We start from the raw sequence: 26,884 nt of genomic DNA, 5'->3' as shown, positions 1-26,884 counted from the left end.
AGCTTTGTTTGTGTAAAGGTCACCCAATCTCATGGGCTTGGCTGAAGCCTGTGCTGAGCACATGCTAAAGCTACCCTCCCCTTTCATTTTGCTCTCTGCCCCATGTTCCAGGCTCCTGGTCTCAATGGCTTAGCACCTCCTAGGCCAGGAGGAGGAGACAAACTCAGGGAGTGAAAGGCCATCTTCCCCTCTCCACATCCTCAACCCAAACTGGACTTTCCCCAGTTCTTGTCTCTTTCCTTTCTTAGCACCTGACTGTTCTCCATGGTCTTCAAGCTAGACATGGGTTGGCAGAGTAGACAGTAAGATTCAGAGATGGGCTGATCTCTTCCTCACCTGTCTTTTACTTTGCTGATGATGCAGGAAGGTTGAGATCATTGACTTTGCAGTCAGGCAGAATTAGGTGGTATCTTAGTTACTTTTCTCTCATTGCTCAGACAAAATACCTGATACCCAAAGTTAAAAGGGGAAAGGTTTATTTAGCTCACAGTTTGTAGAGGTTTCAGTCCTTGGCTGGCTCTAAGGCAGAATGGCACACGACAGAGGGGTAACAGTTCATAGCAATGGAAAACAGCAAAAACAAGAGAGACCTAACAGCATCTTTTGGCCCCTTTTATCTTATCTAGACTACTGGGATTAGGGTGGTGCCAAACCAATCAGTGTGCTTCTGATATAGGGGGTTTAGTAATTACACACCCTTTATCCCAGCACCACACACTTTAGATGCAGCCACCTCTGAAAAAGCCACCTATGACCGAAAGAGGCTTTGGGGGCATCTAGACTCCAACCACAATAGGTGGGAACTAGCTACTAGTTGTGTGGCCATGGAAATACCTCCAAGACTCAGTTTCATCACCTTAAGTGCATATAATAGTACCTATCTCTTAAGATTTTTAGGAGTATTAACTTAAGACATAGATATAATGTGTTTTAAATTAATGTTATTATTATTCCTGGGATAAGAATAGCTATTGTAGAAATAAGAATTGGCAACTTTCTCCCATCTCTGTTTCATTCATCTATTAGAGCAATGTTCCTCAACTTGTGCCCTTGTCATTTCCCTAAGAAACCTTTGTAGAGACTGATTTCTTTACCATTTCTCCTCCTCCCCCCACATATACCATATCTACTCTGTACTGTGGTGCTTTAGAGATCACAAATCATTGAAATGACTACACATGTTTATCTCTCCGTGATCCAATTTCACAACAGTATCATCCTTGTTGAAAAAGCATCTATTAGAGGCTGTGCTATCTGGGGAATTTCTCAGGACACTGTTAGTATTTTGGTTAAATGAGTTGCAAATAAACCATAGTGTAGCACTTTTGTGGAACTGGCTGTCTACAGGATAGAGCTCCAAAGAAAATGAATTTTGTGCAGTAATGGGTACCCACTGGCCCTAGAGTAAAACAAGAGCCATTACTCCTGTGGTTTAAATTGTATCTCTTCCCTCCCATCCACAATTACTTTTTGTCTTAGGCTGGCTCTCTCTGTTGGGAGAATCAGTCATTCTTGTTCATTGCCTGGGGTCCTTCCTTCTACTGATGTTTTTGAGACTAAATAGTGACTGACAAGGTGATGTTGACTGTAAGTCCATGTGAATAGTTTTACCTGGGGCAGGTAAGCAGGACTGGTTTAGGGAATGGAGACTTCTCTGTATGAGGACAGTAGGTTCCTGAAGGAGAGTAGGACAGTGAGACTTGATGGAGCTGGTACTTGTGGGTTGCAAAAGATCTGACTGAAGGTGGATCAGCTTAGGGGTGAGGCGGGATTGCCTTTGTGGCTTGGAGAGCCCTAACACAGACTGTGGGAATGTGGTCCTGGGAGTTGTGCAATTTGGTAGTCTTGCATAGATAGCCTCTTCTGGTGAAAATCTAAGCCCTAGCTTCCTTCCCTTGGGAGCAGGGAGAAGCCACTCTTCACAGTTCATTATGAATTAGTCCAGTCTGAACACCCCCTTTTCAGTTTTCACTAATTCTTCAATAAAGCAATTTGCAAATATCTGGTGTTTTAGTCTTGTGGTAGCCCACGAAATGGAGAAGGAATTTTGTCCCATCTTGATTCTTTGAGTTCCAATGGCCTACTGGAAGGGATAGGGTTTTAAATACTTGGGGTGACCAGACAGTGGCCCTAGGTGAAGCTTGTGACAGGGCATACAGAAAGGACATATATGAGAAATAATATTTTGATCAAACCTGGCAAACATTTCCGTAAGCCAAGCTCTCCTGAGAAGGGATGCAGAGCCTGCAGTAACACCCTTGTTACAGTCTTATTTGGTGATGGGTTGTACTTCACCAGATAGGCTAAACACTGAGATTTACATTCTTGGCCCACACTGGAGATGATGATGATGATAATATCTAGTCCTTAGCTTCTAGATGTTTAAGAATTTTTTCTTTAATTTTTCCAGACTGGGTCAGTAATATTATGTTCTGGCCCCTTCTGGCTCTGATGTCCTATGGAATCTGCCTGAGAGAATTTTCCATCATCTCTAACTTAGTGTGGATGTGCTCACTTGATTCTTCCCTAGAGAAAAATGTTGATGAAGGAGAGGATCTAGGTGTTTGCAAGAGGAAAAGGCAGAGAGAAGAAAGATTGGGAGCAAAGAGCACAAATGTTTGCATTTTATGGCTCTGCCTATACCAGAACCTTTTCCTCCAATAGCACTATTAGTTTCTAAATGGTTCTATTGTGAATGTTTTGAGGTCTTTGCTCTTTCTTTATTTCTCAGCCATTTGCTTTCTTCCTAGGATTCTCCCAAGAGGGCTCTGTAGTCACTGTCCTGCCTTTATGTATATTTCTCCACCTGTCTTGTGGTATCAGGCTATACCCTTGGCATCCAGGCAGCCTTGATGGGACACAGGCCTCACTCAAAGTGGGGATGTAGGTGACAGAGGGACATGTCCTGCTGAGGCTTGTGGGCCTTACATGTAGTGTGAATGTATGCCTGGAACAATGCAAAGAACTCTAGACCTGGATTCAAAAGACTATGGCTGCAGCCCTAGCTCTGACTCTGATTGGCCACATTATCTTGGGCTGTCCACCTAGGTGACAACCTAGATGTCTTCAAGACAGCCTTTGACGTTCTGTTTTTCAGCTATTAATATGTGTACCAGTCAGTTTTTGGTTGTTATAACAAAATACCTGAGACTGAACCTTTTATAAAGAAAATGTACTTATTTATCTCACAGTTCTAGGGATCCAAGAACATCTACTCAGCTCCCCTGAGGCCTTTCTAGCTACCTCATAGATGGCAGATGGCATCATAGTTGCAACATGTGTGAGAGGGTGAGATTCTAGATGAGATAAGAGGCCAGAGGCCTGAGAGGCTAGTCTTCTTCTTTGTATAATAGCCCACTTAACTACATTAATGCCTTCTAAGGGTGGCACCCTTAATGATCTATCAGATCTACTAGATACTACTCTTTTTTTATCTGTATTTTTTATTAGTACATGTACATGATATATAGTGAATACATACAGCATGGGGAATTTGTACATATACATATCTATCACATTTTAATCCTTTATACTTCCCCTTCTCTTCTTCTCCCTCCAATCTCCTTTTATCCCTACATCCCCTTTCTATCTGCAAAGGTGGACTCCATTCTAAAATTTCTACCATCTCAACACCACCGCATTGAAGACCAAGCTTGTAGTATATGAACCTTTTGGTGACAAACCGTAGGAATATGTTATGGCTTTAAAAAATTAGTGGAAAGCATCAGCTCCTCCACATAGCAACCACATCCCCCTTATTAAGCACTTTAGACTTGGAACACCATATCTTTCCAAATTGTGGTCCTAGTTGGTCTGTGAGAAAGAAACAACACTACTTTTTCTCTTTAATTTTGGCCCCAGGCTTATCATAATGATTCCTTCCTTCTTGTATTCCCCCATTCCACACTCCCTGCCAATCTTTAGTCAAGAGGATGCTTCCCCAGAGGTGGATGGGGAAAGGACTTGAGAAATCAGATATTGGAAGCTAGAATGGAGTTAGGAAGAGCTCCCTAGAGAAGATGGAGGATACCAATTATTACTGGTACCATTTGGTTTCTCAATTCCAATTATAATTGTGTAACCATGAAAATATTCTTCTCCGTTCTCCTCCCAGCAGTGCAAATGGAAAGAAGAACCTCTTTCCCTTCCAAATTGATATTATTAGTTTTTTTGGGGGGGAGGGTCTATTCACATCTTTATTCTTGTCTGTGTTCTGTGGGCCATTGCAAGTCAATGCCAAAGCAACTGGTGGGTTGTTTCATGAAGACCACACAGGTGAGGCTTTTTGTCTTTTTAGATTCATCTGGGAACAACTGATGCCTCTAAGGAAGATGGAGAATAAGAAAGGCTGGACTTTTCTCCTTGTTGGTCTTCATAACTTCCTCCCTGACCCATAGAACAGAGAATGGAGTTGAGTGGCAAGATGCACTAACCCCCCAACCTAGGGTTGGAAGAGTCTGCCCCACACTGGCCCTCACCTCTCCAGAGCTTATTCCCTCAGCAAAGCAATATATGTCCCATCTAAAAATCACTTCACCCCTGTATGGCCAACATGCTTCCACTTTAGATGTATCAAGGTCTATTCTGACATCTCTCTGTAGAGAATAGAAAAGTAGGAGCTAAGTACTGGCAGAAACAGAAAATGTCAGCACTTGCTAAAAGTTACATTTTCCAGAAAACTCCCAACTACAGCAGAAAAGCAGTATTTTTAGGAGCCCCTCAATGGTACCTACTTGGAACATGCCCAGGCTGAAGAAGGTGAGGAAAGGAGACTGTGAATGCTTAGGAGAGGAGAAGAGAGTGGTTCTGGAAAATGGGAATGCATGTGCATTTGTAAATTTATTTTACAGAGGAAATCAGGAGTTGGAGAAAAGAGCCATTAAGAATTGTCTAATACTAAATGCTGTTGGTAAGTGGAACCGCATTTTGTGTATCTCTTGGCATTTAGGAAAAATTGACCATAATTTACCCTGGACAGAAAGATTCAGGGACCTTTAATCATTCATAATTATCCTTATAGTCAGCAAAATTTTTCAACAGCTTCAGTTTTCATTGCTCTCTTCTTATTTTGTTTGGACCATGAAGCAGCTGAAAAGACTGCCTTCCATATTGTTTTGGGAAGTAGTCTTGCAGGGGCTTAAACCTGGTGACTTCAGTGTTCCTTTCCCAACTGTGAATCATGATGAACTTTCTCAAACTGGGCTGTGTCTTAAAAGAAGCTTGGATGGGAAGAATGTCTAGGACATGGACATGTGCTCTGACATCAAGAAAAGGAAGACATCACAGCACCCAAGAGAGTGTGAATTGTAGGATAATAATTGTCTATTTTAAAAAGAACAATAGGGGAGAAAATTGGAAGATGTATACCCAAATTTTACCTATGATGATATGATCCTGATTTCATCCCTTAATTTACCAGGAATCCAAATGCATCTCTTTTGCAGAGGGTGTTTCTGTTGGCAGTGAGATTGGGTTGTATCCCTCATACATCTTGTCAACATCCCTCCATTGTCTGTTTTTTAGATTTAAAAAAACTTGATGGGAATCACACTGCTTTTTTTCTGAATAGAAGATTTATGGGAGATTTTTCTGAGTCAGAAAAATCAGATTACCTCTAATTTTTCTGCACACACAGACACATGTATGCACATACACTCCCTTCTGTACCAAGGTGCTGAGTGGAGCCTCTTGAGAGGGAGGGAGTGTGGACAAAGGCATTGTTTAAGGCCAGCCAGCTGGCCTCAACCCTCTCCCTAACCACTTGAGATGGTGGGGACTCAGTGGTTGCTGAGTCGGACGTGGGAGAATTGCAGAATCCACTGGTGAATTGCTCCTTTGTTCTCCTCCTAATCTTCTAATCCAGGGAAACAGAGAAAGGAGTTTTCCTGGGACTTGGGACTCACTGCTCCAAATCCTTCTGTCTTTGACCCCACCCTGAGGGTTGGGATGGGGAGAGCAGGTGGGAAGACATCAAGGAGAAAGCGGTATTCAGATTGTGAAAACATCCCACTGTGGCCACTCATCACCTTTCTCAGAAGCTAGAGTTGCATTAACCTCATGGCAGGACCCCTGCCTTTCCTGGTTCTGGGCTGAACTCTCTCTCCAAATCTTTCTGTGACTCTGCCCCACATCACCTCTTCTCTGCCTTCCAGCAAAGGAGTGACTGAGAGGCTGGGAGCCAGAACTGGCTTTCACATGTATGTTCAAATCTGGAATTCTTTCTACTTCGTAGCCAATCACAATTCTAATAACCAAATTTTACCCTAGCTTAAAGTAATATTATCAGTGTGTGATTCCCTGTGTTTATCTGGGTAGACTCTGTGCAAGGAGGCCAAAGGCATGGTCTAGTCTCCTTTGAGAACCATTTAAATTGCACAGGTGTGTGGTGGTTGGCTGCTGCATTCTTAGACTGGGCAGTGACTTTTGTTAATATGCATGGCCAGTTGTAATGATAACAACAGCTAATGTTTATCGAGCATTTGATCTACATCAGGCATGGAAGAGTAGGGGATATTCTAACTCTTGCATCCTTCATCTCAACTCCACTAAGGGACTTCTGTCATGAGCTCCATCTTGCAGATGAAGAAACTGTAGCCGAACCATGTGAATCATACCTGTACTTTTTGCAGATGAAGAAGCTAAAGAGGCACAGAGATAAGGAACTTGCCCTTAAGCTGGAAAGGAGCAGCGACTACTTTTGAAAACAAGCAGTGCATCTGCATCTATTTTTATCTCATACTCTTGAGGTTACTGCTGTCCTGGTGAGGGAGCAAGGATGACCCAGGGGGATGCATTCCCAACCTCTGCAAAGCAGCCATCTGTATGTGGCAGGGAGGAAAGGGGCTTGCTGGCCATGCTGCCATTACATCTCTCATTTGTGTGCTCCCAGTTACCACTACAGTGCCAGACACACAGTAAGCACGATAGGTTTAATGGAATGAATGAATCATTGAGTTATTAAACATTTGCCCAAGTCAAGGACAGTGCTTGATATCCTGCAGGAGTGGGGGCAGATGTGTCCAATTTCTCTGTACTAAGGAATTACCTTTGGATGATGCTGAATATGGTGTTCTGTTTGCTGTTTCTTCCCTTTCTTTATATCCACTCTCTGTCTCCCTTACACACATATCATCATTCTTCCCCCGCCCCCCATAAAGTTTATTGGTACATTTTAGGTATACAATACAGTTACATTCATCATTGGGATTTTGCACCATTACATGAGTCTCTTGGTTTTTATTTTTTTCCCCTTCCCTTGCCCTCCCTTCACCCCCTCCACCCCTCCCTATTTGCAAAGACCTTGTTTCCACTTTTTTTCCTCTTCTCATATTTTTTCCTTTCCTTTCCCCTACCCCTCCCTCTTCCCCTGCTCCTTTAGACCTTTTCTTCCTGTTACACAATATCAATTATACATTTTTTGAATTATAATATCAAGATCTAAGAGACATTACCACCAATTTTACAGAATTTAAAAGGATATAGAAAGCATATTACAAAAATGTTTTGTGAAATAAATTTGACAACTTCTAAGAAGTACCTTGGAAGACAAATTAATGAAACTAACTCTGGAGGAAATATAAAATTTGAATACCACCTATTAAAGAAAGTATATTCCTAGCTTGAAAACCTACCTATATGACAACAGCAGGCTCGCATACATTTTAACTGGTAAATTATATCAAACATTTGAAGCAGAAAAAACAAGGAACACTTCTCCCCTCATTTTAGGAAATCAACATTGTGCTAATCGTAAAACTGGATAAAAATAATAGAAGAAAAAAAGTATAAACATGGATAGAAATTTGTTTAACAAAACAAACTATTAGAAGTCAGATCTGGCAGTGACATCATCATTCCTTACGTTTGTTATTTTGCATATCTTCCTGGTGCTTATTTCTACCTGATGGTGACTCTTTCTTCCTCTATGACCTGAAGTACTTGGCTTTCCCCAAGCCATTGAACTGTGAACTGCACTCCTCAAGTTGTTCCTTGGGGGAACTCCAAGACACTGGAGGGTCATCATGCTGTGTGGTTTTTGCAAGTTGCTTGCTCTCTCTGAACTTAAAAAGGAAGCTGTTGCACTCTGAAATTATAGAGTGAGGGGTGTAAAACTCCCCTATCATGGGTTGTGAGAAAGTTCTCTTGCACCTAGGACAGTAAAGAGAGATCACACCTTGGGTTATAGGCCGGGCCAAGCAGGGATGTGGAGGGCTATGTTGGTGGATGGACTTGGTATGGGGACCTTGAAAACTAGTCAAATGGCCAATCAAGTGGATTCTTAGTGGATCTGGGTTTCTTTTTGCCTTGTGCCAACTTGACCCATGTGAGTAGGACTCTATTGAGGGGACCATGGCTGCAGGCACAGTGGCTCATTCCCAATTTCATCTGGCAAGACAGCAAGCACATTGCCCTTGAAGGCACACCTAGCTCTGCCAACCTCCGCTCCAGATGCTGGCAAGCCAGTCCAATGGCTCTGGTGTGTACAAGTAGGGCATTCTGGGTATTGACATGCAAATCTGCAGGGCACAATGTGTGTGGGTGGGCAGAAGGATGGTGGCTTGCAGGTTTAGGGTGTCCCCCCCAGGCATTGTCCATCTCTCTCTAATGCAGTGATTTAAGAGCAGGAAATGGAGTCAGGAAGAATTCAGAGAAAGGAGGAGAAAGAGAAAGAGGGCAGCCATGGAAGCCAGCTGCTGGGACACAATGTCGGTTCATGTTCCAGAGGGCTGCTTGAGGAGGGACTGCAAATGAAGCTTCTTGCTGTCCAGGGTGCCCCAAGGTGACTCTCCCAACTGGCCAGCAAGCTGGCGAAGAGCCTGAGCTCCTTCCCTCTTTGGAATGGCCCTCAGCCACTCTAGTGTGTGCTTCTAAACAGAAACTATCCTCTCTCCTAGGCACACTCTCAGCTCCTGCTCCTCCTGTCTCTGGTCCCAGGGCCTTGGCTCCACTCTCCTTTCTTCCTTTCATCAGGCTCACTCATGGGCCTCTGGTCCACAGCCTGCCCTCCAGCTGTGCAGCATCAAATGATGAATGACTGGCAAGTCCCTGCCCCTGCTAGTATAGGACAATGCTTACAGTCTTCTTATTTTAGGGTGGACTAAATGGTTTGTCAGGATGCAAACCTCAGTGGCTCCACATGATGAATGTTTATTTCTTGCTTATATCTCCAGGGAAGAGGCATGGATTTGTCAGGGTGGAGATGGGTGTAGAGGGCTCTGCTCTGTGAAGTAACCAGCTGTCTAGTGGCACTTTTCACCCATAGCTCTGAGTCCTCCACTAGAGCTTTGAGTTCTCCTAATGTCACTGATGAATGGGAGAGGACTATACTGGAAGATCTGAGGGTGGGCCCAGGCTTCCGGTTGTATGCACTACTCTGTATCCCTTGGATAGTTCAGGACACATGGCCTCATCTGACATCCAGGAAGCTGGGAATGTTGTTCTCTGGGGCTTAGGACATTTGGTGAACAGCTAGATGGCTCTGTCTCCATCACCTTGGATTTTAGAGAGTTTTCTTTGGCGTGAACAACTTAGGCTGCAAGCTCAGCTCCACCACTCAGTAGCGTGTGATCAGGATGTTGGAGAAGCAGCTGATCACTGGACTTAGCAGTATGCAATTAAGTAACAAATAGGATGCTCAAATCCAAGTGAGTTTGACTCCAGAACTATGGCCTTGTAGGATGGTTACTTACTTCCAGGTCTTCTAGTTTGTCATCTGTAAAATGATGCTAATAATACTCAGTGAGATGGTTGGTTGCTCAGATTAAATGATGATTCACCTAAGTGCTTCACACATAAGGGCTGGGTAGATGTCATCTGTCACAGTTATTATTACTAAATCTTGTTGGGTTGTTACTTTATGCTCAATCCTGTCACGAGAACCAGGGTCAAGAAGTTAAGCTCAGTTGAAATGGTCCCCTGCCCTGAAGGGTCTCACTTTCTTTTAGGGGTCACAGTATGTCAACAAGTGGTTTCAGTATGGTGGCATTCTTTCATGAATGGGATGGCTGTAGCAGGAGGGGTGAGTCAAGGGAACTAGTGGCCTCCGGGATGTAGCTGTGTGGGAGGGCAGGACTTTGAGAGGTGGGGAGGTGGGAAATGGGCAGTTATGGCTGGGGCTTAGGAGATGGTCAAGACAATAAGCAACAGGGCACAGGGGGAAGGGGTGAGAAGCCCTTGTGGGATGATGGGCTAGAGCCCAGCATACATACCTGGGTACAGCCGGGATATAGTTGAGGATAAAAAGAGATTAGTTGGAGTCAGATCAGGAAAACAAAACAAAACGAAACTTGACTTTGGCCCGAAGTCAGTAATTGGGTCTTCTTGGCAGCCTCCAGCCTCACCTTGTGGTGCCCCAAAACCAGCCTCAGCATGCTGTCACTTTCAAAACCTACAAGTCATGCTTCTAAATCAGGAGGAGCTGCCAGAAGCCCACTCCACGAAGTTTAAAAATGTCTTCTTTTACCATCTGTATTCTGTCATTGGCTGTTACCTCTAGCCATGTTCTTTTTCTCTTTCTTTCTACAATCCACTCCTTTGGTTTCTATTTCTCATCCCTTGACAGAGTCCAAGCCTTCTCTGCCTATTCAAGACTTGTGGACCTTTCTCTAGGCTCATCTTTCTCTTAATACTTAATACTTACTTGCCTTCTCTGTTCTATAGAACCATGATCTTCTCTTTACCCTTAGCCTCAGAGGTAAGTGAATGCTTTTTTTCTCCCTGTCAAATATTGAGCTCCTACTTGAGCTCCTATGGAAGACACAGTGTGGTGGTCATCAGGGCTCTACTCAGATGGGGCAGAGTCACCTTTCTCTACCATGTGAATTCAGATGTGCCCAGAGATTGGCTTTGGCCATTGGAATGTGAGTAGAAGTGAAGAAAGTTAGAAAAATAGGGCTGTTAGAAGTTTGAGGAGCTGGTGTGAGACTTACCACAGTGGTTCCCCATTTGCCCTCCGACACTGATACTGACAGTGTCTGAGATGTAGCGGTTCCATTAGCCTAGGTCCTGAGGGAGAAAAAGTGCTTTGCAGCAGATCTGCCAAATGCAAGGAGTATAAAACAAACCTGGACTCTTTGGAACCTTTGGGGTTTGAGGGTTGTTTGTTAAAGAGCATAACCTACCTATGTTCCCTGATAGATACACCTGGTGATTGGCTTGGTAGGATCCATGATAGAAGTCATCATCCTCAGAGGGTGAAACCCTAGACTTCTGTGCACTGTGAGATGCTTTTTGATGGGAAAGGTCACTATGGGGGTAACGGTGAGAAGCATCCCTGGCCCACAACAGAGAAGAGTGTCTGATGTGTGACCCACATGACTTTGGAAGCTGCCATCCAAGGAAATGAGGTGGGGAGGCAGCTGAGGATCCTGACAGCCCTCTGCCCATTCTCTGCATTGTTTCTTCCTATATGTCTTCACAGTCTGTCTTTCCCACTGTGGGAGGCTATCTGAGGAACAAACTTTTTCTAGGTGCCTGACTAGATCATTTAGCTCTTACATGCATTGAAGGGGCTGGGGAGAGGATAGAAGAGGAATACTGGGGCCGAGAAGGAAACCGAAAGACAGAGGGAAGTGACTTATAGTGACTGGTGATTACATGAGGATGGAATTCAGTGGGAAGAGGACTACAGGACTATGATTAACTCAGCCTTCAGTGCCCCAGATGGCTCTACGAAGCATCACCAGTTTGTATCAACCTTGTTTACTCATTTCTTCATCTAAATCTATATTGAGGGTTGCAGGCACTGTGTGCATTGCTATGCATTAGAAGATAATTAGGATGTTTTTCCCAGCCTTCAAGAACTTCTGAATGGATTGGGGCATTCTTCATTACAACACAGTGTGATTAGGATGTCAAGTATCTGCAAGTGAGTGGACATGAAATGGTTAGGCAGCAAAGCTCCCGAAGTACCATGGGTCCTGAGGAATAAACAACTGATCCATTTCTAGCCAAGTCTCCAAGTAGGAACTTTCCTTTCCCACCAGAAGGAATCTGAAATGATCCTCCTAACCAGGCAGCAGAGAACACTGAGTGTCTATGCTCTTAATGCCCAGATTACAGAGAAAGCTGTGGGCTGCACAAACAGAGCCAAGCTATTTGCATGGTTTCTTAGTAAGGCAGGCTTTATTTATTTATTATAACTTTAATGCAAGTTTAAAAAATAAACTCTAAGAGCTGGAGATGTGGGATGCACAGGCAAAGATGGGAGATAGTGTGAGCCCAACTCAGAGGCCATAGCCCTGAAGTTGAGGGTTCTACTGCTGTGGAGGGAGAAAGCTGGCAGCTAATAGAATACCCACTGCCCCCAGCCTCATGGTTGCATTAGATCCGATGAAATTAATATTTTAGTAAAATATAAGCAGAACCTCTGCCTTTCTCATCAAACTCTTTTACCACCCTCAAAAAGTTCAGAGTTAGAGTCAAAGGTTAAGATTATTGTTGCTGGGGATTTAGCTCAGTGGTGCCACTGCCTGTCTTGCAAGCACAAGGTCCCGAGTTCGATCCCCAGTACCAAAAAAAAAAAAAGATTATTGTTGCAAGGCTGTGAGAACCTTGCTAAACAATCAGTAGGATTCTGGCTCTTAGAAACAGCAATCTTAAGTGAAGAACTCTCTTTCCAAATTCTGACCTCCCAAGCTCTTCTGGTCCCAGTGGGCCTGGCTTACAGGGGTGGTGTGGTGGGCCTGGGAAGGGAGTGTCTGCTCCTTTGGGGCTGATGGTGCTAGCTCCTCCTAGGGGCTCGGGGTTCCAGGGAAGATCTTCCCAAGAGGGTGCTGCTTCAGTTGTATTTTCCGGATGTTTGAGGCAGAGATCAATTTTTGAAAGTGCACAGAAAGATGGATGAAGCAGTCTGGTAAAGCCAGGGAGCCAAGAGTAGCTGAGAGTGAGTCAAAGCACAGCGTGCCCAGTCCAAAGACTTGTTTTACCATTTCAAGATAACAGGCGCCTAATAAAATGACTATGATTTAGCAATCACAGGCACATTTTCCCCAGGGAGGCTAGCTTGATTTTCATCATAGTCATGGGATATTTGTTCTCAATGTTCTAAATATAGGCTTGGGTTTTAGGGTGAGACGGCCTTACACTTGGCCACTCACTGATTCTGTTCCAACCCAGACTCTATTCCTAGCCCATATCTCTTTTGCAAGACTTTCTTCCTTGGGTTTTGGTCTCTGGAATGCTGTTTACTCGTTACAGATACAGATTTCTATGGAATCCTATTTACCTGTTACAAATACATTCTACGAAATGTTGTTTACAGATGGCCACATTATATGATTATTGGCAGCTTCTTTTCTTTTTTTAGTGAGACTGCAACTAAATGGTGCATCTTACACTGAATGCATTGCAGATTTGATGAACTACTTCGAGTTGGTTGATGGGCTTACTTTCCCAAATACACTGAAGCAGCACTAGCTTCAGCTTTTCATATGAATTTCCCTGAATACTTTATTTCTATTATTGTTTGTTTCTATCATTGGTCTTGTCAAAGTCATCAGTTTAAATAGATGTCAGTTGCTATTTAAGCATTAAATAGAAATTGGCATTAAAAAGACTCATTTTATATTTGATAACCTTTGTTGCCCATGGTGAACTACAGATTATGACTCAATATGCAATACTTTTGAGAGGATACCTTGGTAGGGAAAAATTTAAAATGGGCTAAACACCCAACAATAAAGCAAAGTTTAATTAATCATGATATACTCATATGATAGAATGCTACTTGCCATGCAAAATTATGTTGGAGAAGATCCAGACAAAAGACAAGAGACAATTGTTAGAGGTAACCAGAACTGGACAGGAGTGACAGGGTAAAAAGAGATTTTATTCAGGTTAATTGAAATAGAGGAAACGAAATGAGTATAGAACTGGACTAAGTTATTGTACAACATAGATAGTGGGGATTTATGGTTCAGGAGTGGGATGGGGGTCAGGGAATGGAAAATTACTAGGGGAAATAGCCAGAGGAAGGGGGATTCTGGCTGAAGAGGCCTGACTAGATTCTTGCTGAAGGCAGGCTCACATGAGTCAGACATCAAGGGTGGGAGGATGAGGACATCAAAGGTGAAGTTTCTTTCTAAACCTATTTTGCAAGATTCTTGGTGCAACTGAGTGATATAAGCCTGATAAAGATAGATGTCAAGGTTGAGACCATGAGGGCTTAGAGCATGCTGGCTAAAGTTTGGTCAAGGAGAATATATTTATCAAAATGTTCATGTCTTATTTCTTTCATCAAAAAAGAAAAAGGCTAGATGTAGTTAGGTACAGTATGATCACATATATATATATATATATATATATATATATATATATATATGACTTTTGTTTTCTTTGTGCTTTATCTCTGTTTTCCAAATGTCTAGAGTGAAGTTGTATTGCTTTTTTAATTAAAAAAATATGTTAAGTTCATTATACACATTTGAGAGGTGGGAAATTCTTCACTCTGACTTTTTAGGATCAGGCAAAACTTCTTTAGCTTTTATTGGAGTTTTGCATCCCTCAAAACAGAAACTAAGAACCTTTGCAGACTGTTGCCTGAAGACAGGGCCATTAGCTGGGGCAGAGCCAGAGCCAGTGCGCCAGTGAGTTTGGCAAGAGGGATAAGATACTATTCTGTTCCTCCTCCAACTGTGGCATGAACACATTCTGGATCTCAAAAATACTAGAGAGGCTTACCCCAAGATCTAGCTCATGGAGAATCTACCCTCTGCTTTTACAGAGAACTCCTCATCCTGAAAATAGGGAGGCTCAGGAATGGTATGATACACATTTATGAAGCTGTAGAAGGTTGAAGCAGGGTAAACTTAAATGTGATTTTCAAGTCTTTCCCCACACAGAAAGAACATCCCTAGAAGCATAAAGTAGGTGACTTAAGGGAAGAATTTTAAAGGAAGCACACTTTACCAAACCATTGATATGCAGTGTAGAGTGTATTGTCTCACAAAGGTTGTTCTGGTGGGTCACAAAATATTTTAAGTGACGATAGTGGTATTGGGATATATCATTAACCCAGTGGCTTCCAACCTGTTTGTACTGGTGGAATAATATGGGAAACATGCTTGATATAATTAAGGAACCTAATATAGTGCTTAATGCATTGGTGATTATTATAATGCAGTCCATAATGGCTTTTTGTATCTACGAAAGCATCCAGTTATCACATGATTTGCTGAGATTTCTTTTAATTTCTGATTCTTATGATCAGAGCTCTGTATTATTAGATAATTTATTTTATGACTAGAACTCTGTATTTCTTTGACCTCCAGTGGGTACTCACATGGTCCACTGAGCATGTTCTTGTCTTTGGGACTTACTGCGTCCTTTTAACCACAGTGAGAAAAACTGAGTCACATGAGAAAGTTGGCTCAAAGAACTCCACTGTTCTATCAGTATGTATACTCAGGTGCAGCAAAAATAAAGAGCCCACAATCATGCTTGGTGTCTGGCCTGTGAAGGTCATGGATATGGGTTGGAACCATGGCCCCAAATTGTGCTATTAGGGTAGTGGATGACTGGCTCCAACATTTGTTCAGGGAGCAGAGAGTGCTGGATTGCATGTACTTTTGGTCTGACTTTCAGTGACATCTCTTCTGTTTTTTGCAGAATAAATATTTGTTAAATGAGTGTGTGAGGTATTTGTGTGTGTCAGAGGTCTCATAGTCAGTGGGATTTTTTTGGTTGTATCTCTGGAAATCTTTGGGCATGTGACAATCCATCCATTCTTCTTTCCCAGCTGTATGTATAAAATGAGAAAATAGACCGGGGTGAGGAATGCCACATTCAGGTGAGAGGAAGGATTCAATTGGGGAGAAGCCACTAATTAGAGGAGTCTTGAAGCTTAGACCAGCTTCTTAGTCTTGGCTTCATGCCAAAGCCTAACTCAATATAAAGCAATGGCTCAAATTGGAAGTGTGCATGTGTGTTAATAAGGAATGTTTTAAGGGTACGTATTGGCATATTGGTAGGTAGTACACTGATTTTCTCAGGATGAGATAAACTCTCTAGGCAGTGATCCTCATAGAATTAGGATGATTTGAAGGGAACAGAATGTGGTTGCTCTGAGTGTTGTGTTGAAAGATTTCTCTAGTGGATTCTGATTCACTCTTCATGGACAATTCCTCATTTACAGAATTGCCATCTCACTTTTGCTTCCTTGTGACAGCATACTGTTGATTACTTCTTTGGATTTCCTTCATCCATACCCAACCTTCCCACTTCCTGAGGTCATTATCAGAAGGAGAAAAAAGCTTAACTTACTAATATGCTAAAGAGCAACCAACCGCCTCAGTTTGCTGAGCAGGCAGGTCATACGTATTTCTATGAACTAGGGCAGTGGGGGCAAACCTATGGCATGCATGCCATAGTGGGCTATTTGTTATTACTGAAAGCTCTAAAAGGTTTATCCTTGGTGAACTAGGGGCTGAATCCATGTGGACAGCCATGTTCTAAATCTCCAGACTTCATCTCAGGCTTCTGAATGAGGAGGCTGGCTGAGGTTTGGATTTGCTGGATTGAGACTCACGGAGTCCTCAGTGCTAAAGGTGTTCTCCAGGGGAGGGCTGGGACAAGGCCCAGAGAGGCTGAAGACACAAAGGAAGAGGCCGCAGACAATGATTGGTGCAGGGGTGGGAAGCCTACAGCTGGACCGGAAAGTATGAAACACCCAAAGACTGAGGTCCCCAACCAGGTGTGCTAGCAAAACGCCCATGCTCTGTTCACTGGTTTACAGTGGCAAGCTCTCAGAATCTGCTCTATCACAACAGGAGCAGTAAACTGGGAGGCTGAAACTCACAGAGAGGCCACTTGGTGCATTAGTTTTCCATTTGCTACTATAACAATTCATGACAAACTTGGTGATTAAAACATGAATTTATTTTCTGACAGTTCTGGAGACCAGAATTTATTTTCTGACATAGGTGGAGCTACACTATAGCACAACTGTGTTCTTTTCTGCAGGTGCAGGGGGAGAACCTGTTTCCTTGAGCTTCTAGAGACTGCCTGCACTCCTTGAATCATGGTCTCTTTCCATCATCTTTTTTTTTTTTTTTTTTGATGTGTAAGCTACTGTGGTGGAAGTTTATTAGGGCAAGCCCTCCGCGTGGGATGGATGTTCCGGGGTAGCACAGGATGGCTGGACAGGATCTCCTGGATCTTGTCCAGGCAACTCTGGTTTGCTGCTATCCCTGCTTCAAACTCTTGGCACTTCTCTTCCTTCTCTGCCTCTTGGGGTTGCTGCTGCTGGGCTATTTGCATCTCAAGTTGCTTCCTGTACTCTTGGGCTAGACCACAGCATCTTGCAAAATTCTCCTTATCTTCACGATTAAGTTCTTTAAGACCTTCATTTATTCGTTCCTGTTCCATAGCACATTCTTCCTGTTCTTTGGCTTTTCGTTGCAGCTTTTCTTGAACTTGGAGTTTTCTTGTACACATGACTTCATTCATAAGTTGTTTCCTTGCCTCTTTTTCAAGTCTCAGCTCCTTGTCTTTCTCAGCCAACTTCTTTTGCTTTTCTTCCTCTAATATTCTGTCCAATTCTTTCTCCCAGGCTTTTTCTTCGTGTCGCTGTACCAAATACTTAAGATATATCTTCTGTTCTCTTACCATTTCTTCTCTTTTTTGCTTCTTTTTATCTGCCTCTTCCTGTAAATCTTGAAGGGCCCTTTGCACAAGCTTCATGTTCAGCTCCTGCTCTTCTCTGTATCCCTGCTGAATATATTCCATCTTCTCTTGTGAGGTCTTTTGCAAGACACTTCTAACTTCCTGTTTTGTCTTTTGTTTCTTTAGCTTTCCTTGTTCATGTTCAAGCTTAACCTGTGCATTGTCCTTTTCCACCAAGTGTGCCTTGTCTTCCTTCAGCTGCTGTGCCGCCTGCCTTTGCGCCTGGATGCTGGTGACCTGGGCATTCAGCCCCAGGCGTGTGTCCTCCACCAGTTCCTTTTGTTTTCTCTCCTGTTGGGCTTCTCACTTTTCTTTGGCTAAATGGTCCGCCTCTCAGAGCCTTGCAAACATCTGCTCTTCTATCACCTTTTGCCTGTTCTGCTCCTCATTAAATGCTATCTGTGCTTTCCACGCCTCACACACCTTCTTCTGATGGATGCAAAACAATTCATTATGGAGCTCTTCACAGCATTCCCTGAATAGTTGGTCTAACTTTTTAGCCACAAAATCTTGTCTTTCTTTTTCTTTCTTCTCTTTCAATAATCTGGTTTTCTCTCTCATTCTATCTTTTTTTATCCTCAATGGTTTCTTCTTTCCGTTGAATTTCCATAAAATACTCATTTTCTTCTGATGCTAAAAGTTCACTTAGCTTATTTCACCTTTCTTCAGTGTTGATGATAAACTCTTTTTTTTTTGTATTAAATTCTTTTATTGGTACATTGTAGGTATACAACACAATTACATTTCTCACTGGGAATTGTACCTTTACATAATGCATCTTGGTTCTTATTTTTTCCCCATTCCTAGCCCTCCCTTCATCCCCTCCACCCTTGCCTATTTACAAAGACTTTATTTCCATTTTTTCCATTTCTCAGCATTTTTCCTTTCCCTTCTTTCCTTTCCCCTGCCCCTCCCACTACCCCTACCCCTTTGGACCTTTTCTTCCTATTTTGCATTATCGATTATTTATTCTAATCATTGGTACATTTTAGGTATACAATATAATGACATTCATCATTGGAAATTTGCACCTTTACGTAGTCTCTCTTGGTTCTTATTTTTCACCCTTGCCCAGCCCTCCCTTCAACCCCTCCAGTCCTCCCTATTTACAAAGATTTTGTTCCTATTTTTCCATTTTCTCATATTAATCCCATTCCCTTCTATCCTTTCCCCTAGCTCTCCCACTTCCTTCCCCTTTGCCCCTTTTCTTCCTATTTCACATTACCTATTATACATTTAGTCCTTATTTACACTTTCAGTTTCTCACACTAGAGAAACTATTCGGTATTTACACATGTGTGTCCTATTTATTTCACTTAAGAGTATAGCCTCAATGTGCATCCACTTAGCTATAAATGTCTCTAATTTCTCATTTTTATGGCTGAGTAGTACTTCATTTTATAAAAAAACCACATTTTCTTGATCCAGTCTCCAGTTGATGGGCATTTGGGCTGTTTCCAAGTTTTAGCTATTACAAACTGCGCTGCTAGGAACATGGGTGCACATATATCACTGTGGTATGATTCTTTTAATTCTTTGGGGAAGATCCCCAGCAGTGGAATAGTGGGGTCAAATGGGACTTCCAGTCCTAGTTCTTTGAGGTATCTCCATACTGATTTCCACAGTGCTTGCACCAGTCTACACTCCCACCAGCAGTGGAGCAGGGTTCCTCTTTCCCCACAGCCCTGCCAGCATTTGTTATTGGTTGATTTCATGATAGCAGTCATTCTTTCTGGAGTGAAGTGGAATGTCAGCGTTGTTTTCATTTGCATCTCTCGAATGACCAGTGATGTTGAACATTTTTTCATGTATTTATTTGCTATTTCTACTTCTTTGTCTGAGAAATGTCTGTTCATTTCAGATGCCCATTTTTGGATTGGGTCTTTAAATTTGGGAGGTCTGATCTTTTTAAGTTCTTTAGAGATTTGAGATAGTAGACCTTTGTCTGAGGAAGAGCAGGTGAAGATTTTTTCCCACATTGTGGGTTGTCTCTTCACACTGCTGATGGTTTCTCTTGCTGTGCAGAAGCCTTTTAATAAGAAGACATCTCATTTGTTGATTGTTTGTGCTAGTTCACGGGCAACTGAGGTTTTGTTCATAAACTCTTTTCCTACACCGATGTCTTCAAGGGTTCTACTTAACCTCTGTTCCAACTGGTTCAGAATTTCTATTTTAATATTTACATCTTTAATCCATTTAGATTTTAGTTTAGTGCATGGGGAGAGATACAGGTCTAGTTTTAATCTTTGGCAAGTTGAAGCCCAATTTTTCCAGCACCATTTATTAAAGAGGCTATCTTTCCTCCAGTGAGGGTGTTTGGCTCCTTTGTCAAAGATGAGATGGCTGAGTGTGTCTGGCATTGTTTCTGCATCTTCTAATCTGTTCCACTGGTCCTCAGGTCTGTTTCTTTGCCAGTACCATGCTGTTTTTATCACAGTAGCTTTGTAGTAGAGTTGCAGGTTGGGGATTGTGATACCCCCTGCTATGTCTGTTACCTAGAATTGCTTTTGCTATTCTGGGTCTCTTCTTGTTCCAAATGAATTTTTGGATTGTTTTCTCAAGGTCCATGAAGTATGCTGCTGGGATCTCAAGTGGAATTGCATTAAATCTATATAGCAGTTTTGGAAGTATGGCCATTTTCACTATATTAATCCTTCCTACTCAGGAGCAGGGGATGTCTGTCCATTTTCTGATATTGATGATAAACTCTTGCATGGCATCATTAATTCTTGCTCACACAAGGCTGTTAAAAAACTTGCGATCAATGTGCTGGTCCCACTCAACTTTGAAGCTGTCCCACTCAATTGACTTAATGGAAGCCAAAATAGCATGGTGTTTCTGGTGGCTGCGTTGGATTCTTTCCAGATGTTGCTGCTGCATCCCTGGGCCTTTGGGAGGCTTGGCTCTCATGATCACCACGTTGAGAGTGGGGCCCTTAACCTCCCGCTGTACGATACCCAACCGCTGGCTGTACATTTTTGACTCATGCTAGTATGTAGCCGGTTAGAAACCAATGACCTGTGGAACCCGCACGCACTACTAATGCAGAGGTCTGGTTGCCAAGGTGCGTCTCACACTGAGGGCAGTCTCTTTCTCTCATCTTTAAAACCAGCAACACTGAATGGTTTGGGAACTTTCTTCCAAAGTCACATTGCTTTCTGACTTTTCTGTCTCCTACATTTAAAGAGCCTGTGAATACAGCTCACGGAATCCAGGAAACTCTCCCAGCTCAAGGCTGGCTGAGTAGCCACAGTAATTCCACCTGCCACCTGCATTCCTCTTTGCTATATAACTAGACGTACTGTAGCCACCTTTGTGTGGAGGGGAGATTATTATGTTGCCTACTATACTTGCTTTTGCTCCTGGTCCACTTTCTCCATGGGATGTGTTTGTATTGTTAACAATTCAGCTCAATGTGTGAAGGTCTTCAAGACAACCTAGATGTCCTTTAGCTTGTGGATGGTCCTCAAACTCTGGTCCACCCATATGATGGACTATAACTTAGTCACTGAAAGGAGTAAATGATTGATACAAGCAGCTACTTGGACAAATCTCTAGAGCATTATGCTGAATGAAAAATGACCATCTCCAAAGGTTCCATATTGTATGATTCCATTTATAGAATCCATTTATAGAATCCATTTATATATATATAAATATTTTTAATATTTATAGAATTCCATTTATAGAATCTTTTATTTCTGGCGGGATGGAGGCCAGTAGTGGGGATTGAACCTAGGGCCTTCACACTACATCCCCAACCCCTTTTATTTTAAAATTTTCATTTATTTATTTATTTTTATTTTTGAGATAGGGTCTTGTTAAGTTGCCCAGGTGTGACTTGAGCTGTTGATTCTCCTGCCTCAGCCTCCAGGCTTGCTAGGACAGGCATGCACCACCACACCCAACATATACAACATTCTTGAAAGAAGAAAATGATAGAAATGGAGAAAGATTAGTGGGTGCCAGGGACTAAGAAGGAGTAAGGTGGGAGGGATGGTGTGATGCAAACATTCACAGCTTTAGTATAAACATCAGTGACCTTTGCTATACATTAGTTTTGCAAAATATCACCACGGGGGGGGGGGGACTAGTTAAAAAGCAATAGGGGATCTCTCCATATTACTATTATTATTATGTTGTTGTTTTTTTTACTATTATTATTATTATGTTTTTTTTTTTTTACAAGTGCATGTAAATCTACAATTTTCTCAAAATAGAAACTGTAATTAAAAAAGAAAAAAACAAACAAAAACCCAGGCTGCTGACTTCACAGGGTCAGCGACCCGGACTTGGCGAGCAGGTTTTGTGCACTAAGGGAGGTCTAAAAGGCTTCAGTGAGTGCATGGGGAGAAGGTCTCCAAGTTAACCTGCGCCACATTGGAGACATTGTTTTGTCTCGGTTTTGAATATGAGCAAAGAATTCATTTCCTCCAATGCCAAGAAGTTATTTTTGCACATAGCATCTAGTTTATGGGGCCTCGAGGAGGGGCCCCTCCTCTGTAAGGCTCCACCTGGCCTGCTCTTTGTCCTCGCTCACGTCCTCCCCTTTCTCCTTCACAGTGGCACACATGCCTTCCGGGCAGGAGGGTGCCCGGGCACAGCCTGAGGCCTGGCAGCCCAGGGGAGGGCCGGCGGGTGAGGTCTCTTTCTTTCCTCCCTCTCTCCCTGGCCCCTGTGGGTTAGACCCAGGCACGTGCAGCCTGGGGGTGGGGCAGCGGGGTCAGGGGCGGAGGAGGGATGGAGAGACGTGGTCAGCAGCACCGGGGCGGGCGGGCGTCGGCTCCTGGCTGGCTCGGGGCTTGGCTTTGCTTAAGGCAAGAGCTGTCAACTGTGCCCTTTTGAAAATGAGCAACAAAGGGGAAAAGGAAAGAAAAGAGAAAGGGAAGCGGGGGAAGTGCAGGGTGGGCAGGGGGAGGCCAGGGCCAGGGAACAGGTGGGGACTATTTAAACAGAAGGCCTGACTCAGCCCTTTCCTTTCACTGAGCTTCCAAAGGACTGTTTGTTTTAGTCCCCCAGGCAGTGACAAGTGAGGCTGGGGGGCCCAGCCCTGGGGAGAAGAGGCGCCTCGGCTTTGGGGGAGGGGAGCAGGCAGCCCTTGGACTCCCAACAGCTCTTCCTTCTCCAGGATTGCTTAGGGATTTCAGTTCATTCACTTTCTGGTTTCTGAGGTGCAGGGCTTTCTCCTAGGTAAACTTTGAAACTACAGAAGCTGGAGAAGTGGACGTGGGAAGCTTCAGGAAGAATTAGAACCCTCACCCTGGCTAGAAAAGAGCTATCAATTTAGAAAATGTGCAGAGGAATAGAACAAAAAAGAGACGAGGAAAAACCAATCCCCATCCCTAATCATTGTAAGACACTAGGAAGTCAGTTTTCTCTTTTGAAAAGCGTGCCCACTTTTTGAGTTCTTAGTTCCACAATTATACTCTCAAGCAAGGGAGAGCCAGTCCTGGCAAACTAACACCTCCTACAAGAAGACCTCCAGGCCCTTCTTAAAGGGGGTTGAATTTGTGTTTGTTCTCAGCTCTCAATGAATTCACCCTGGACTTGCCTATAACCCTAGTATTCAGTGATGCTGTCAGTAACACAGCAGTGCAATTCGCAAATCTGGGAGTGGGTGGGAGTGAGGGTGTGTTCTTTCATTTAAATAACTGTAGGGAAAGCTAACGTGCTCAAAAAGTTCAGCCTTACTGGGCCAACCATTAGTGCTACACTTTCTCCCCCAGGAAGTAAGGCTCAACCTCAACTCAAGCTTTTGATCTGGAAGCGAAGCCGCATTTAAATCAACTAATGATTAGCATTAAAAGAGCTGGAGAAACAGGACTCTGATGAGTTAAAAACTTGCCCCTACCTCTGTGCAGCCTGGTAGTTCACACTGTCCAGCCTTCACTGCTCACCCCTCCTCTTCCTCCCCCTCTTCTCCTGTGCTGCCTAGAGGTAGCTCAACCAGTCAGAGTGAGGCATTCTCCCTGCAGAAAGAACCCCGTGGCCTGTCAGGTGTATGGGCCTATTAATAAATGCCTTCTGACTTTAATGGAGGGAAGAAGGTGGGGCTGGGGCAGACCAGCACTATTTTACCTAGTTGTTTCTCTGAACATCAGATTCTACTGAAAACAAATGAACAAACCAACAAACTACTGTGGATTTCCAAGTTTGACTTAATCAAAAATGAGCAAAGACCCAGAACTCTGGGAGTTGAGGCAGGAGGACTGCAAGTTTAAGCCCAGCCTGGGCTATTTAGCAATGTAGCAAGACCCTGTTTCTCCTCCCCTGGCCAAACAAAGGCTGATAATGAAATTCAGTAAGAAGACCCTGGGTTCCATCCCCAGTGTGCCAAAAAAACAAAAACAAAAACAAAACAAGAAACACCCCTTCAAAAGAAATCCCAAAAAGGAATCTGAATATATATTTCCCCAAAGAAGGTAGAGAAATGGCCAATAAGCACATGACAGATGATTAACATCATTAGCCATCAAAGAAATGCAAGTTAAATTGCAGTGTTAACACTCACGATGAGGGCTATAATCAAAAAGTCAGGTAATAGCAACCACAAATATTGGTGGGGATGTAGCTAAATCAGACACCCTCCTACATTGCTGCCTGGAATATAAAATGGTGCAGTATCTGTGGAAAACAATCTGATGGTTCCCAAAGGACAAAACACAAACTTACCATAAGACCCAACAATTCCACCCCTAGAGAACAGAAAACACATCCACACAAAGATTTGTATGTGAAAGTTTATAGCAGAATTATTCACGATAGCTCCAAAGAGGAAGCAATCCCAATGACCATCAAATGATGAATAGATAAATAAAATGTGGTCTATCCATACAATGGAATATTACTTGGGAATAAACAAGGATGAAATGCTGACATATGCCACAACATGGCTGAACTTTGAAAACATTGTGCCAAGTGGAGAAATCCAGACAGAAAAGATCACACACTCAATGATTCCATTTGTGTGGAAAGTCCAGAATAGGCAAACCTGGAGAGATAGAAAGTAGATTAGTGGTTGGCTGGGACTGGAGAGTTGGGAAGGAGTGGAGGAGTTGGAGGAAACAGTTTTGGGGGCTTTTGAAGCGCCGATGGAATGTTTTAAAGTTGATTGTGATAATGGCTGCACAATGGCTGTGAATATTCCAAAACCATTGAGAAATATGTCTTAAATGGGGCAATTGCATGGTCTATGAATTAAATTTCAATCAAGCTGTTACCAAGAAAGAAAAAAAGGCTAAGTGCAATATGCACGTCAGCGGTGGTCGGAGATGAGCACCAGGATGACCAAGCACTGGGATGACCAAGCCTGGCTCCCCAGAGCAGGTGGAGACTGAGTGGGCCACAAAGACCAGGTGGGATGAATTGTGGAGCAGCAGCCTGAGGTCCTCCCAGGCCCAAGACCCTCAAAGACTGAAGGCAGGAGTGGCCTTGAGGCAGTGGGGGCCCTGACCCGCTTTCACTGGCTGGAGGGGAATTCCTGCAGGAAAATGACAAGCAGGGCAGAGGGCACCAATGAGAAGGCCCTGCAGTCCAAGGTGGGCCCTGGACTCCACAAGCAGGGAGACCCCGATGTTTCTAGGTGACTTGGTGAAGTAGTATTGGGAACTGCAAGGCAGTATGTGGCAGAAATGTGCACGCCGAGTTGAGTGAGGAGAGATTTGTGCAGAAAAACTGCTTATTTGAGCAACTTTCGTGGACAGCACTGTCGTATTATCCTTGTAAAGACAACACTCAGATAGCAAGTTCCAGCTGCCCACAGTCCCTGCCACCTACCTTGTGTGCCATCCAGCCCAGCTCTTCCCCCAAACACCCATGCTGTTTCACACCGTGGTCCTTCTCCACCTGCCCAAGTCCTCTTACCCAGAAAGCCCTGTCTCTGTATCTCTTCTCTAGTCACTGAGCTCCTTCTCATATTTGAGGACCAGCTTGGAGGTGTTCACATTCCATCCTGCTGGGGGAGGAAAGTCAGGACCCAGGAGAGAGGGACCTGGAGTAAGGGAGAACCCTACAGGCCACTAGGGGAGGTGCTCTCAGGAACTCTTGCTAAGATGGACGACAGAACCAGGGCCAGTGGCACCTAAGCTCTAACGCGTCAAAAACGGAGGACGGACAAAGTGGAGAACTGTGACTAGGGAAGCTCAGAGGGCAGATGTTCAGGGTCTGGTTTCCTTATCTCAGTATAGAAATGGCTTTGCAGTGGCACCCAGGGTGTGTCCAGGAAGTAGGTGCTGTTAAGGAGCCAAGTTGGGCTGAACCAAATGTCACTCCCTGGGCTCTCCCCTCAGGAGACGTGGTCCCTCCTTCCCCGTGGAACTTCTGTTGCTGCACTGTGTATGGCCCCAGCACCTGTCCACCTCTGAGCTGCTTCAGTTAGACAGTTCACTCCTCAAAGCTGGGGACCTTGCCTTTCACTCTTCTGTGGTTCCATCCAGATTCCAGGACTAGACCTGACACATTGCAAGTGCTTAGTTCATGCTTTTTTTGTGCCTTCCATCTATTTATCTCTCCTGTTCTCCTCCAAGCTTCTGCATGAAAATTAGTGGCTTTGAAACAAGTCTGGGCATTTCTTGAAGTTCTTGCAGTCCAAATGGTCAGCACAGACAGTATTTGCTTATTTCATTTAATCTAATTATTATTATTATTATTTTTTGCTACCAGGGATTGAACTAGGGACCTCCCGCTTGTGAGGTAGGCAGTGGAACCACTGAGCTAAATCCCCAACCCTAATCTAATTAGTGATAGAAGACACCCCCTCATCAGTTGTCTCTGCTGGTGCTGATGTCTAGGGGGAGAAACTCAGGGACATCACAAATGTTAATAGCAACTTCTTTTTGATGCTTATTTTTTCAGGGAAAAGTATGATTCTGGATTGTCCACCTGTATCTGTTGGAAGTTTTATTTCAGTTGTTAGGAGTAGGCATCCACAGAAATGACCTGGATTCAAATATATGTAAATGAAAGACAGAAGGAAAGAGTGGGCAAGTTAAAAGGACATGCCTGAGATGGGTACTGTCAACCTGCCACCACCTCTAGCCGCTCGGTCCGTCCCCAAGTACATGCCTTGCTGGAACAGCTCACTGGGTGGAGAGTGACTCTGCTGTCTACCCCACAGCTCCTAAGCGCAGCTCAACCACTTACTGGCTGGATAATCAAAGAAACAGACCCCTTCTTAAATGGGATTAAAACCGACTCCCTGTGGGAGGCCATGTGCACTCAGAAA

General features: G+C 43.5%; 1 protein-coding gene and 1 pseudogene across 50 annotated transcripts in view; one reads left to right on the top strand and one right to left on the bottom strand.

The window, feature by feature from the left end:
- The window catches only part of LOC101715682 (uncharacterized), a 348,006-nt gene that overhangs the window by 44,937 nt on the left and 276,185 nt on the right, over positions 1-26,884 (top strand). The gene's annotated exons all lie outside the window — the stretch shown is intronic.
- On the bottom strand, positions 17,065-20,637 carry LOC101701694 (cilia- and flagella-associated protein 53 pseudogene; annotated as a pseudogene).

Source organism: Heterocephalus glaber, unplaced genomic scaffold (genome assembly GCF_053883595.1).
Source record: "Heterocephalus glaber isolate CG9 unplaced genomic scaffold, H.glaber_assembly_v1.0 deba00000621, whole genome shotgun sequence".
Taxonomy (NCBI): Eukaryota; Metazoa; Chordata; class Mammalia; order Rodentia; family Bathyergidae; genus Heterocephalus; species Heterocephalus glaber.
The sequence above is the reverse complement of the archived record's forward strand: the minus strand, read 5'-3'. Positions and strand labels throughout refer to the sequence as shown.